The 13,517-nt window shown below is 37.0% G+C and overlaps 1 long non-coding RNA gene, 6 other non-coding genes and 1 pseudogene across 7 annotated transcripts in view; all 8 read left to right on the forward strand.

Annotated features, from left to right (window-relative positions):
• Positions 1–13,517, forward strand: part of LOC132104553 (uncharacterized) — a 343,753-nt gene that overhangs the window by 149,311 nt on the left and 180,925 nt on the right. The gene's annotated exons all lie outside the window — the stretch shown is intronic.
• Positions 824–942, forward strand: LOC132104995 (5S ribosomal RNA). The gene has a single exon (XR_009423711.1). It is a non-coding gene; the product is annotated as a 5S ribosomal RNA (ribosomal RNA).
• On the forward strand, positions 1,027–1,145 carry LOC132105171 (5S ribosomal RNA). Its single transcript, XR_009423877.1, has one exon. It is a non-coding gene; the product is annotated as a 5S ribosomal RNA (ribosomal RNA).
• On the forward strand, positions 3,348–3,466 carry LOC132105135 (5S ribosomal RNA). The gene has a single exon (XR_009423843.1). It is a non-coding gene; the product is annotated as a 5S ribosomal RNA (ribosomal RNA).
• LOC132105289 (5S ribosomal RNA) lies at positions 3,551–3,670 on the forward strand (annotated as a pseudogene).
• On the forward strand, positions 6,584–6,702 carry LOC132105081 (5S ribosomal RNA). Its single transcript, XR_009423792.1, has one exon. It is a non-coding gene; the product is annotated as a 5S ribosomal RNA (ribosomal RNA).
• On the forward strand, positions 7,235–7,353 carry LOC132104988 (5S ribosomal RNA). The gene has a single exon (XR_009423704.1). It is a non-coding gene; the product is annotated as a 5S ribosomal RNA (ribosomal RNA).
• On the forward strand, positions 13,062–13,180 carry LOC132105067 (5S ribosomal RNA). The gene has a single exon (XR_009423779.1). It is a non-coding gene; the product is annotated as a 5S ribosomal RNA (ribosomal RNA).

Consider the following 13,517-nt stretch of genomic DNA (forward strand, 5'->3'; position numbering starts at 1 on the left):
TATAGAAATCTTGCAAAAAAAGAGTCAATGCCCAATCTCTGAATATAATATATATAATAATCTTGCAAAAAAAAAGAGTCAATGCCCCAATGTCTGAATATTAGCAGGATTGGGACTGGTTAGTGCTTGGATGGGAGACCGCCTTGGAATAGCAAGGTGCTTTAAGCTTTTTGGAAATTTTTCACCAAGTATATAATAATCTTGCAAAAAAAAAAAAAAGACTCAATGCACAATCTCTGAATCTTAGCAGGTTTAGGTCTAGTTAGTACTTGGATGAGAGACCGCCTGGGAATACCAGGTGCTTTAAGCTTTTTGGAAATTTTTCAGTAATTATATAATAATCTTGCCAAAAAAAAATAGTGTCATTGCCCGATCTCTGAATATTAGCTGGTTTGGGCCTGGTTAGTACTTGGATGGGAGACCGCCTTGGAATAGCAAGGTGCTTTAAGCTTTTTGGAAATTTTTCAGTAAGTATATAATAATCTTGCAAAAAAAAAAAAAAAAAAGAGTCAATGCCCGATCTCTGAATCTTAGCAGGTTTAGGTCTGGTTAGTACTTGGATGAGAGACCGCCTGGGAATACCAGGTGCTTTAAGCTATTTGGAAATTTTTCAGTAATTATATAATAATCTTGCCAAAAAAAAAAAAATTGTCAATGCCCGATCTCTGAATCTTAGCAGGTTTAGGTCTGGTTAGTACTTAGATGAGAGACCGCCTGGGAATACCAGGTGCTTTAAGCTTTTGGGTTTTCTTTCCTACTTATATAATGTACTGGACATTAGAATGACTGATCTTTAAATAGCCCTCTCTTTGCAGCAACCTTCGCTTACGGCCATACCAACCAGGCTATGCCCGATCTCGTCTGATCTCGGAAGCTAAGCAGGTTTGGGCCTGGTTAGTACTTGGATGGGAGACCGCCTGGGAATACTAGGTGCTGTAAGCTTTTGGGTTTTCTTCCCTACTTATACAATGTACTGGCGATTAGAATGGCTGATCTTTAAATAGCCCTCTCTTTGCAGCAACCTTCGCTTATGGCCATACCAACCTGGCTATACCTGATCTCGTCTGATCTCGCAAGCTAAGCAGGCTTGGGCCTGGTTAGTACTTGGATGGGAGACCGCCTGGGAGTACCAGGTGCTGTAAGCTTTTTGGAAATTTTTCACTAAGTATTTATTCATTTTGCAAAAAAATAAAAAAAATAGAGTCAATGCCCGATCTCTGAATATTAGCAGGTTTGGGACTGGTTAGTGCTTGGATGGGAGACCGCCTTGGAATAGCAAGGTGCTTTAAGCTTTTTGGAAATTTTTCATTAAGTATATAATAATCTTGCAAAAAAAAAAAAATAGTGTCATTGCCCAATCTCTGAATATTAGCAGGTTTGGGCCTGGTTAGTACTTGGATGGGAGACCGCCTTGGAATAGCAAGGTGCTTTAAGCTTTTTGGAAATTTTTCACTAAGTATATAATAATCTTGCAAAAAAAAGAGTCAATGCCCAATCTCTGAATATAATATATATAATAATCTTGCAAAAAATAAGAGTCAATGCCCCAATCTCTAAATATTAGCAGGTTTGGGCCTGGTTAGTGCTTGGATGGGAGACCGCCTTGGAATAGCAAGGTGCTTTAAGTTTTTGGAAATTTTTCACTAAGTATATAATAATCTTGCAAAAAAAAAAAAAAATAGTGTCATTGCCCGATCTCTGAATATTAGCAGGTTTGGGCCTGGTTAGTACTTGGAAGAGAGACCGCCTTGGAATAGCAAGGTGCTTTAAGCTTTTTGGAAATTTTTCACTAAGTATTTAATAATCTTGCAAAAAAAAAAAAAAAAACTCAAGGCCCGATCTCTGAATCATAGCAGGTTTAGGTCTGGTTAGTACTTGGATGAGAGACCGCCTGGGAATACCAGGTGCTTTAAGCTTTTTGGAAATTTTTCAGTAATTATATAAAATTCTTGCCGAAAAAAAAAATAGTGTCATTGCCCGATCTCTGAATATTAGCAGGTTTGGGCCTGGTTAGTACTTGGATGGGAGACCGCCTTGGAATAGCAAGGTGCTTTAAGCTTTTTGGAAATTTTTCACTAAGTATATAATAATCTTGCAAAAAAAAAAAAAAAAAATAGTGTCATTGCCCAATCTCTGAATATTAGCAGGTTTGGGCCTGGTTAGTACTTGGATGGGAGACCGCCTTGGAATAGCAAGGTGCTTTAAGCTTTTTGGAAATTTTTCACTAAGTATATAGAAATCTTGCAAAAAAAGAGTCAATGCCCAATCTCTGAATATAATATATATAATAATCTTGCAAAAAAAAAGAGTCAATGCCCCAATGTCTGAATATTAGCAGGATTGGGCCTGGTTAGTGCTTGGATGGGAGACCGCCTTGGAATAGCAAGGTGCTTTAAGCTTTTTGGAAATTTTTCACCAAGTATATAATAATCTTGCAAAAAAAAAAAAAAGACTCAATGCACAATCTCTGAATCTTAGCAGGTTTAGGTCTAGTTAGTACTTGGATGAGAGACCGCCTGGGAATACCAGGTGCTTTAAGCTTTTTGGAAATTTTTCAGTAATTATATAATAATCTTGCCAAAAAAAAATAGTGTCATTGCCCGATCTCTTAATATTAGCTGGTTTGGGCCTGGTTAGTACTTGGATGGGAGACCGCCTTGGAATAGCAAGGTGCTTTAAGCTTTTTGGAAATTTTTCAGTAAGTATATAATAATCTTGCAAAAAAAAAAAAAAAAAAGACTCAATGCCCGATCTCTGAATCGTAGCAGGTTTAGGTCTGGTTAGTACTTGGATGAGAGACCGCCTGGGAATACCAGGTGCTTTAAGCTTTTTGGAAATGTTTCACTAAGTATATAATAATCTTGCAAAAAAAAAAAAAAAAGAAAAAATTGTCAATGCCCGATCTCTGAATCTTAGCAGGTTTAGGTCTGGTTAGTACTTGGATGAGAGACCGCCTGGGAATACCAGGTGCTTTAAGCTTTTTGGAAATTTTTCAGTAATTATATAATAATCTTGCTAAAAAAAAATAGTGTCATTGCCCGATCTCTGAATATTAGCAGGTTTGGGCCTGGTTAGTACTTGGATGGGAGACCGCCTTGGAATAGCAAGGTGCTTTAAGCTTTTTGGAAATTTTTCACTAAGTATATAATAATCTTGCAAAAAAAAAAAAAAATTGTCAATGCCCGATCTCTGAATCTTAGCAGGTTTAGGTCTGGTTAGTACTTAGATGAGAGACCGCCTGGGAATACCAGGTGCTTTAAGCTTTTGCGTTTTCTTTCCTACTTATATAATGTACTGGACATTAGAATGACTGATCTTTAAATAGCCCTCTCTTTGCAGCAACCTTCGCTTATGGCCATACCAACCTGGCTATGACCGATCTCGTCTGATCTCGGAAGCTAAGCAGGTTTGGGCCTGGTTAGTACTTGGATGGGAGACTGCCTGGGAATACTAGGTGCTGTAAGCTTTTGGGTTTTCTTCCCTACTTATACAATGTACTGGCGATTAGAATGGCTGATCTTTAAATAGCCCTCTCTTTGCAGCAACCTTCGCTTATGGCCATACCAACCTGGCTATGCCTGATCTCGTCTGATCTCGGAAGCTAAGCAGGCTTGGGCCTGGTTAGTGCTTGGATGGGAGACCGCCTTGGAATAGCAAGGTGCTTTAAGCTTTTTGGAAATTTTTCACTAAGTATATAATAATCTTGCAAAAAAAAAAATAGTGTCATTGCCCAATCTCTGAATATTAGCAGGTTTGGGCCTGGTTAGTACTTGGATGGGAGACCGCCTTGGAATAGCAAGGTGCTTTAAGCTTTTTGGAAATTTTTCACTAAGTATATAATGATCTTGCAAAAAAAGAGTCAATGCCCAATCTCTGAATATAATATATATATAATAATCTTGCAAAAAAAAAGAGTCAATGCCCCAATGTCTGAATATTAGCAGGATTGGGCATGGTTAGTGCTTGGATGGGAGACCGCCTTGGAATAGCAAGGTGCTTTAAGCTTTTTGGAAATTTTTCACTAAGTATATAATGATCTTGCAAAAAAAAAAAAAATAGTGTCATTGCCCGATCTCTGAATATTAGCAGGTTTGGGCCTGGTTAGTACTTGGATGGGAGACCGCCTTGGAATAGCAAGGTGCTTTAAGCTTTTTGGAAATTTTTCACCAAGTATATAATAATCTTGCAAAAAAAAAAAAATACTCAATGCACAATCTCTGAATCTTAGCATGTTTAGGTCTAGTTAGTACTTGGATGAGAGACCGCCTGGGAATACCAGGTGCTTTAAGCTTTTTGGACATTTTTCAGTAATTATATAATAATCTTGCCAAAAAAAATAGTGTCATTGCCCGATCTCTGAATATTAGCTGGTTTGGGCCTGGTTAGTACTTGGATGGGAGCCCGCCTTGGAATAGCAAGGTGCTTTAAGCTTTTTGGAAATTTTTCAGTAAGTATATAATAATCTTGCAAAAAAAAAAAAAAAAAAAGAGTCAATGCCCGATCTCTGAATCTTAGCAGGTTTAGGTCTGGTTAGTACTTGGATGAGAGACCGCCTGGGAATACCAGGTGCTTTAAGCTATTTGGAAATTTTTCAGTAATTATATAATAATCTTGCCAAAAAAAAAAAATAGTGTCATTGCCCGATCTCTGAATATTAGCAGGTTTGGGCCTGGTTAGTACTTGGATGGGAGACCGCCTTGGAATAGCAAGGTGCTTTAAGCTTTTTGGAAATTTTTCACTAAGTATATAATAATCTTGCAAAAAAAAAAAAAAAAGAGTCAATGCCCGATCTCTGAATCTTAGCAGGTTTAGGTCTGGTTAGTACTTGGATGAGAGACCGCCTGGGAATACCAGGTGCTTTAAGCTATTTGGAAATTTTTCAGTAATTATATAATAATCTTGCCAAAAAAAAAAAATAGTGTCATTGCCCGATCTCTGAATATTAGCAGGTTTGGGCCTGGTTAGTACTTGGATGGGAGACCGCCTTGGAATAGCAAGGTGCTTTAAGCTTTTTGGAAATTTTTCACTAAGTATATAATAATCTTGCAAAAAAAAAAAAAAAAGAGTCAATGCCCGATCTCTGAATCTTAGCAGGTTTAGGTCTGGTTAGTACTTGGATGAGAGACCGCCTGGGAATACCAGGTGCTTTAAGCTTTTTGGAAATTTTTCACTAAGTATATAATAATCTTGCAAAAAGAAAAAAAAAAAAGAAAAAATTGTCAATGCCCGATCTCTGAATCTTAGCAAGTTTAGGTCTGGTTAGTACTTAGATGAGAGACCGCCTGGGAATACCAGGTGCTTTAAGCTTTTGGGTTTTCTTTCCTACTTATATAATGTACTGGGGTGCGTTCTCCGAAACTACCTTAACGCTACGTCGTTCTTAAGTTGTACCTTAAGAAGTACCTTATCGTTAATACGTGGTTTCCGAAACCTTCTTAGTTAAGTATACCTTCTGTAAGTCATGCGTTCGTAAGGTTGGTCTGGAGCGCTCTTAGCTATACCTTATCGCTGCTGACGGTTCATACCGCTAGTGGTCACCACTATGCAAAAAGATTTTTTACATCGCAGTTTAATTACACATAGAAAATGTTATATTATATATAATATATATATAATGTATAATGCACTAATTTAATATTATTAATTTAATATTATTACTTTATTTTACTTTAAAATTATACACTAATTTAATATTATTAATTTAATATTAATTTAATAATATTATATTAATATTATATTTAATATTTATATTTTAATATTTAATAATATTATAATATATTATAATAATTTAATATTATTATATTTTACTTTACTTTAAAATTACATTTTTACTTTACTTTAAAATTATATATTGCTGAGAAAGACCTCAGTGTGGCTTGGCGATCTCTTTTTGCGGACTTTTTCCCCTACATAGTGAATGTCGGCATGTCTCTCATGTTTGCGCTTTTATTGAGGAAATCATCAAATTACACAAATGAGCGATTTACGCCAATAATGTGATACGGCTGGTGGATAATAAGCATACGTTGTGGAGAACATTAACACACTTATGGCCGTGAGGGTTTGGGATTGTACACTTGCTAAATTATAAACACATACTCATATTTATTTCTGCATGTACTTATTTCAATAAGCCCCGATAAATGCAGTTTGTACTATTTCTAAAACGCTTTTTTATAAAGAACATTGTTTTCTCAATACTTTACCTATACCGCTGTGAAGGAAAGAGCGCACAATCGATCATCGAGGCGTCGATATCAACCTATTCAGCACCTCCACCATGGACAGCAACTGCTAAGGTCGAACTTAAGAAGGTTTACCTTAAGCAACATCCTAAGGTATAGTTCGGAGAACACACGTAGCAAAGGTATACCTGTAGTTAAGGTGTACCTTTTGAGTATTCGTAGCGCGCTAAGAGACAACGTTATCGGAGAACGCACCCCTGGCCTGGTTAGTACTTGGATGGGAGACCGCCTGGGAATACTAGGTGCTGTAAGCTTTTGGGTTTTCTTCCCTACTTATACAATGTACTGGCGATTAGAATGGCTGATCTTTAAATAGCCCTCTCTTTGCAGCAACCTTCGCTTATGGCCATACCAACCTGGCTATACCTGATCTCGTCTGATCTCGGAAGCTAAGCAGGCTTGGGCCTGGTTAGTACTTGGATGGGAGACTGCCTGGGAGTACCAGGTGCTGTAAGCTTTTTGGAAATTTTTCACTAAGTATATAATAATCTTGCAAAAAAAAAATAAAATAAAAAAAAAGAGTCAATGCCCGATCTCTGAATCTTAGCAGGTTTAGGTCTGGTTAGTACTTGGATGAGAGACCGCCTGGGAATACCAGGTGCTTTAAGCTTTTTGGAAATTTTTCAGTAATTATATAATAATCTTGCCAAAAAAAAAATAGTGTCATTGCCCGATCTCTGAATATTAGCAGGTTTAGGCCTGGTTAGTACTTGGATGGGAGACCGCCTTGGAATAGCAAGGTGCTTTAAGCTTTTTGGAAATTTTTCACTAAGTATATAATAATCTTGCAAAAAAAAAAAAATTGTCAATGCCCGATCTCTGAATCTTAGCAGGTTTAGGTCTGGTTAGTACTTAGATGAGAGACCGCCTGGGAATACCAGGTGCTTTAAGCTTTTGGGTTTTCTTTCCTACTTATATAATGTACTGGACATTAGAATGACTGATCTTTAAATAGCCCTCTCTTTGCAGCAACCTTCGCAGCAACCTTCGCTTACGGCCATACCAACCTGGCTATGCCCGATCTCGTCTGATCTCGGAAGCTAAGCAGGTTTGGGCCTGGTTAGTACTTGGATGGGAGACTGCCTGGGAATACTAGGTGCTGTAAGCTTTTAGGTTTTCTTCCCTACTTATACAATGTACTGGCGATTAGAATGGCTGATCTTTAAATAGCCCTCTCTTTGCAGCAACCTTCGCTTATGGCCATACCAACCTGGCTATGCCCGATCTCGTCTGATCTCGGAAGCTAAGATGGGAGGCTTGGAAGGGAGACCACCTGGGAATACCAAGTGCTGTAATCTTTTGGGTTTTCTTCCCTACTTATATAATGCACTGGGGATTAGAGTGGCTGATTTAAATAGCCCTCTTTTTGCAGCAAACCTCGCTTACGGCCATGCCAACCTAAAGGCACTAGAGGGAGCTACTGAGAAACAGGAAGTGTGTTTGCTATAGGGAGGTGAGAAATGATCACCCAAACTTTTGTCTTGTTTTTTGCATTGTTTTGTTCAAGATAAGTACTGTGTTTATAGTTTTTTTTTGTGTGTTATTTTTGTTATTTGTCCTCCCAACAGCTTTGCTGTTAGGTACTGGATGGGAGAGCAGAGGACATTATAGAAGCATTGAAAGACAAGATTGAAGTGACTAGCGTGCTAGCGGAAAGACCACAAATTATGAAACAATACGAAATTACATTGGAGAAAGAGGAAGATATTGAAGAAACTGGCAGAATGATTGATGATAAAAGGAAAGACTTGTGAAATTAAAAAGTTGAACAATAAGGATTTTGCTGTCTCCTTCATGCATCTGCCTGCTTACCTGGAGGATGATGATATTTTAAAGAAGCTGGAGGGATGGGGGGTGACTCCTATCTCACAGATCAAAAGGAGATTCTACCCGGGCACCCGCATTGAGGATGGAACGAGATTCCTGAGAGTACGGTTTCCAAAAGAGGTGGCTTCTCTGCCCTACAGTACGAGAATGGAGACGGAAGAGGGACCTCAGTATTTCAGGGTGATACATAGCCAGCAGGTGAGAACCTGTAGGTTATGTATGAGCCCTGAACACATGATGAAGGACTGTCCGGACTTCAAATGCTTTAAGTGCTCGGAAAGGGGACATTTCGCGAGGGACTGTAATGCGGTGAGGTGCCCGGACTGCAGGCTCGTGCTAAATAAGTGCGAGTGCTGGTTCGGAGAACCACATCAGGAGGAAGAGCAGGGGTGCGGGCAGATACATGAGGGAGACGGTGAAGAGGAGCTACACGAGAACACGGAAGGAACACAAAGAGAGGATACCGCAAGCACAGACGTTGAAGAGGAAAGTGAAAGGACTGGATTAACACAGTGCAGTGAGGAAACGGGGTCACTGATGGAAATAACTGATACTTTACAAATTGAACTGGAAAAGTCAGAGGAGCAGGAGTGGGTAAGCGAGGATGGGAGAATGGACAAAGACAGTGAATGCATCGACGATGCCGGCACTACAGGAATCAATAAAAGAAGAAGACAAACTAAGGTAACACCAAATTTAGAGAAAGCCAAAAGAAAAGTATTAAAACAAGGATGTGAGGAAAAACAGGACAGTGGGGAAATGGTAAAGGAAGGAGAGGGAATGAACTGACAATATGGGGATTTTATGGCTTTTATTTTATTTTATGGTGCTGAAAATTGTGACTTTTAATGCTAGAGGACTAATGAATGTTTATAAATTTGAAAAGGTGAAGGAATTGTGTCAAAATGAAGATGTGGTTTTATTGCAAGAGACAAACTGGAAAGAGAATGTTATGGAGGATATTAGAAAAAGATGGGAAGGGGAATTACTTGTTAATAATGAAGAGGAAAAAATGGGAGGAGGAGTGGCGGTTTTAATAAGAAAAGACAGAGGTATAAAGACAAAACTTATATATAATGATAAAAAAGGAAAATGTATGGTGGTAGAAATGGAAATGGAAGAAGACAAATTTGTTTTAGTGAACGTGCACGCTCCCAATGGAGAAAAAGAAAAGAAATTATACTTTAATGTTTTAGCTGATGTAATTGGAAAATGGGGGAAGGTGGTGATTGCAGGGGATTTTAACACTGTTTTTAGTAAAATGGATATGGCAAATGGGATGGTTTTTAAATCGGATGGGGGTAGAAAAGAACTAAGGTCATTGATGGAAGAGAAAAATATGATTGATGTGTGGCGGGAAAGAAATGGAAAAAAGAAGGAATTTTCAAGAAGACAGTTGGTGGGGAATTTTATGTGCCAAACCAGAATAGACTATTTTTTAAGTACCAGAAATCTTGAATGTTTCATTGATGGAATATTTCACAAAGAAACGACCTTAAGCGATCACAAAATGGTTTTAATGACGATGGATTTTAAAAGACAAACAAAGGGACCTGGGGTGTGGATTTTAAACACTGAGGTTTTAAAGAATGAAAGTTTTAAAAAAGAAATCGAAATGATATTAGATGGGAGGAAAAAAGACCAGATGTATATGGAAGACAAAACGCAATGGTGGGAAAATGTTAAGTATGATATTAAGAAATATTCTATGAAGTACTGTAATTTATTACAAAATGTTAAAAGAACCAAGGAGAGAGAAATAAGGAGAACTCTAAAAGAGGAGTTAAATAAAAATGAAGTAGATGTGCAAAAAGTAATTGAAATAGAGAATACGTTGAGAAAAATAGAAGAGGGGAAATGCAAGGGGGCAATGTTGAGAAGCAAAGCAAAATATACGGTGGAAGGGGAAAAATGTAACAGATTCTTTTTTAATCTTGAGAAAAGCAGGGGGAGAGCGGAAACAATTAAAGAACTTAAAAGTAGGAATGGACAGGTGGTCTCAGATACAGAGGGGATTTTAAAAGAAGTGAAATCATTTTATGAAGAACTTTTTAAGTCGGAGGGGGGAGATGAGGAAAAAAGGAATATTTTGTTGCAACAGATAACAAGGAAAGTTGGCGAAGAGGATAAAAGAATATGTGAAAGGGAAATAGAAACTGAAGAGATCATACATGCCATAAATCAATTAAGAGTGAGGAAAAGCCCCGGAGTAGATGGTATTGGAAGTGAGTTTTACAAAGTTTTTAAAGACAAAGTAAGCGTGATTTTAAATGAAATTTTTGAAGAAGTTTTTAAAAATGAAAGAGTAAGCCCAAGAATGGGGCTAGGATTAATGAAAATAATATACAAGAAAAAAGGAGACAAAACTGAGCTGAAAAATTTTAGACCCATTACAATGCTAAACACTGATTTTAAAATTTTAGCCAAGGTCTTAGCAAACAGATTAAAAAATGTCATGCCAAATATAATAGAAACAAACCAAGCGTACGGAGTAAAGGCGAGAGATATAGCAGATGTTACTAGCAGCATTAGAGATATAGTAGGGTATATAAAAGAAAAGGGCAAAAGTGCTTATGTTATTAGTATGGATTTTGAAAAGGCTTTTGACAGAGTTGAACATGGCTTTTTATTTGCAGTTTTAAAGGAATTTGGGTTTGGGAATAATTTTATAAAATGGATTTCGGTTTTATACAGGGATATTTTTACAAAAGTAAAATGCAACGGTTTTTTAACTCAACCTTTTAAAGTTTTAAGATCCATAAGACAGGGGTGTCCTTTGTCGGCGCAATTGTACTCTTTGGTAGCAGAACCTTTAGGGCTTTTAATAAATAGAGAAAAAAGAATAAATGGAATACGAATGGAAGAGGGAGAAGAATTAAAGAAAATATTTCAATATGCTGATGACACGACAATTGTGGTTGAAAATGTAGAAAGTGTTAAAAGAGTGATGGAGAAAACAAAGCTGTATTGTGAGGGTTCGGGTGCAAAAATAAATGAAGAAAAAACTGTATACATGAAATATGGAAGGGTGGAGGTTCTTACAGGGATCTGTAATTTTATGGAGGTGCAAGAAATAAAGATTTTAGGAATAATTGTAGCAAAGAATGAAAAGGAGGCTATGGACAGTATGTGGGAAGAGACGGTGGGAGGGATGGAAAGAAGACTGATTTTCTGGAGAAGCAGGGTTTTAAGTTTAAAGGGGAAAATTTTAGTTGTAAACATGCTAATGTTATCTAGAATGTGGTATACATTACATGTGATGCCATTGCCAGACTGGGTTTTAAAGAGAATAAAGAAATGTGTTTTAGAATTTTTATGGGACAAAAAGCCTCCAAGAAGTGCATATTTTACACTGATAGGGAAACCGGGGGAGGGAGGGATGGGTTTGGTGGATGTAGAACAAAAAATGAAAAGCATGAGAGTAAAGGTGGTAAGAAAATATTTGGATGATACGAACAGAGCAGAGTGGAAGAGATTGATGGCTCTTCATTTAAATAAATGTGGGAATTTTAATTTGGGGGACAATGTTTTATGGATGAAGCTTAAGAATTGGATGATGGAGGGGATCCCACGATTTTACAAAGAGGTTTTAAGCGCTTGGAGGCTTTTTTTAACAGAGGTGGATTTTAATCCGGAGGGGAGGGAAATGATTTTAAATCAACCTCTGTTTTTAAATGGAAAAATAAAGATGCAAGAGTATGATATCTATTTTAGGAAGTGGTTGCAAGCGGGATTTGTAAAGGTGAGGGATGTTTTATGGGAATTTAAAGAGGGATTTTTACCACTTCAAGTGATCATAGATGCAATGGATGAGGAGAAGGAGGACTTTAATGTAAATGTTTTAAAAAGACAATACGAACAAGTAAAAAAAGCAATCCCAGGACAATGGCTGGATGAAATTATTTATGAGGGAGAAAAAGAAAAGAAAATGAGCGTGTTTCTAAAATGTAAAGACAATATGGTGAATTTTAATTTGGGTTCTGTTAAAATGTTTTATGGGTTTTTTATAAATGGAGTTTTTAAAAAACCTCTTGCCAATCAGTTATGGATAAGGCATTTTAATGAAATCGAAGAGGAAGATATATGGAAGAACATGACATGGAAATGGTTGGATGCGGATTTAGAAAGTTTTGATTATTTTATTAGACAAAATGTGATTTTTACGGAAATGAGATTGTGTGCAATGCAGAAAGAAACTAATGCCCTATGCAGAGTTTGTAAAAAAGAAGATGAAGGAATTTTACATTTGTTTTTATTCTGTGAGAAGTTGAGCCCATTTTTTAAGAAATTAAAGGAAATAATCAAAGACTTAAGAGATAATGAGGTGGACTGCAACTGGAATAGATTTTTTATGTTGGGAATGGCAGAGAATACAGCAAACAAGAAACTAATTAATTTGTTTTTAATTTTGGCCAAAAAAGCTATATGGAAAAGAAGGAATATAGTCAAAAACAGAGATTTTACTGCAAACCTATGGTTGATTTTTAAACAGTTGGTTGAAGATTATGTAAAAATGCTGTACAGTTATTTTAAACTGGAAAACAAGATGGGGGATTTTTATGGAATTTTTAGGAAGGAGGTTACATATATTTTAAAACAAAAGCACTTTTATATGCCAAAAGAAGATTAATGAACTTGATGAATTTGTGATTTTAGATGTTTTTGGTTTTTAGTGTTATGCATTTTTGGAAAAATGCTTTTGTGAAATGCTTTTGCATTTATGAAAATTTCCCTGTAACAGCTTTAATGTCTTGTACACAACTTGTATTTTGACTGATAATAAAAAAAAAAAAAAAAAAAAAAAAAAGCTATGCCCGATCTCGTCTGATCTCGAAAGCTAAGCAGGTTTGGGCCTGGTTAGTACTTGGATGGGAGACCGCCTGGGAATACTAGGTGCTGTAAGCTTTTGGGTTTTCTTCCCTACTTATACAATGTACTGGCGATTAGAATGGCTGATCTTTAAATAGCCCTCTCTTTGCAGCAACCTTCGCTTATGGCCATACCAACCTGGCTATACCTGATCTCGTCTGATCTCGGAAGCTAAGCAGGCTTGGGCCTGGTTAGTACTTGGATGGGAGACCGCCGGGGAGTACCAGGTGCTGTAAGCTTTTCGGAAATTTTTCACTAAGTATTTAATAATTTTGCAAAAAAATAAAAAAAATAGAGTCAATGCCCGATCTCTCAATATTAGCAGGTTTGGGCCTGGTTAGTGCTTGGATGGGAGACCGCCTTGGAATAGCAAGGTGCTTTAAGCTTTTTGGAAATTTTTCACTAAGTATATAATAATCTTGCAAAAAAAAAAAAATAGTGTCATTGCCCAATCTCTGAATATTAGCAGGTTTGGGCCTGGTTAGTACTTGGATGGGAGACCGCTTTGGAATAGCAAGGTGCTTTAAGCTTTTTGGAAATTTTTCACTAAGTATATAATAATCTTGCAGAAAAAAA

The sequence above is a fragment of the Carassius carassius genome, chromosome 25, assembly GCF_963082965.1.
Source record: "Carassius carassius chromosome 25, fCarCar2.1, whole genome shotgun sequence".
Classification (NCBI taxonomy): Eukaryota; Metazoa; Chordata; class Actinopteri; order Cypriniformes; family Cyprinidae; genus Carassius; species Carassius carassius.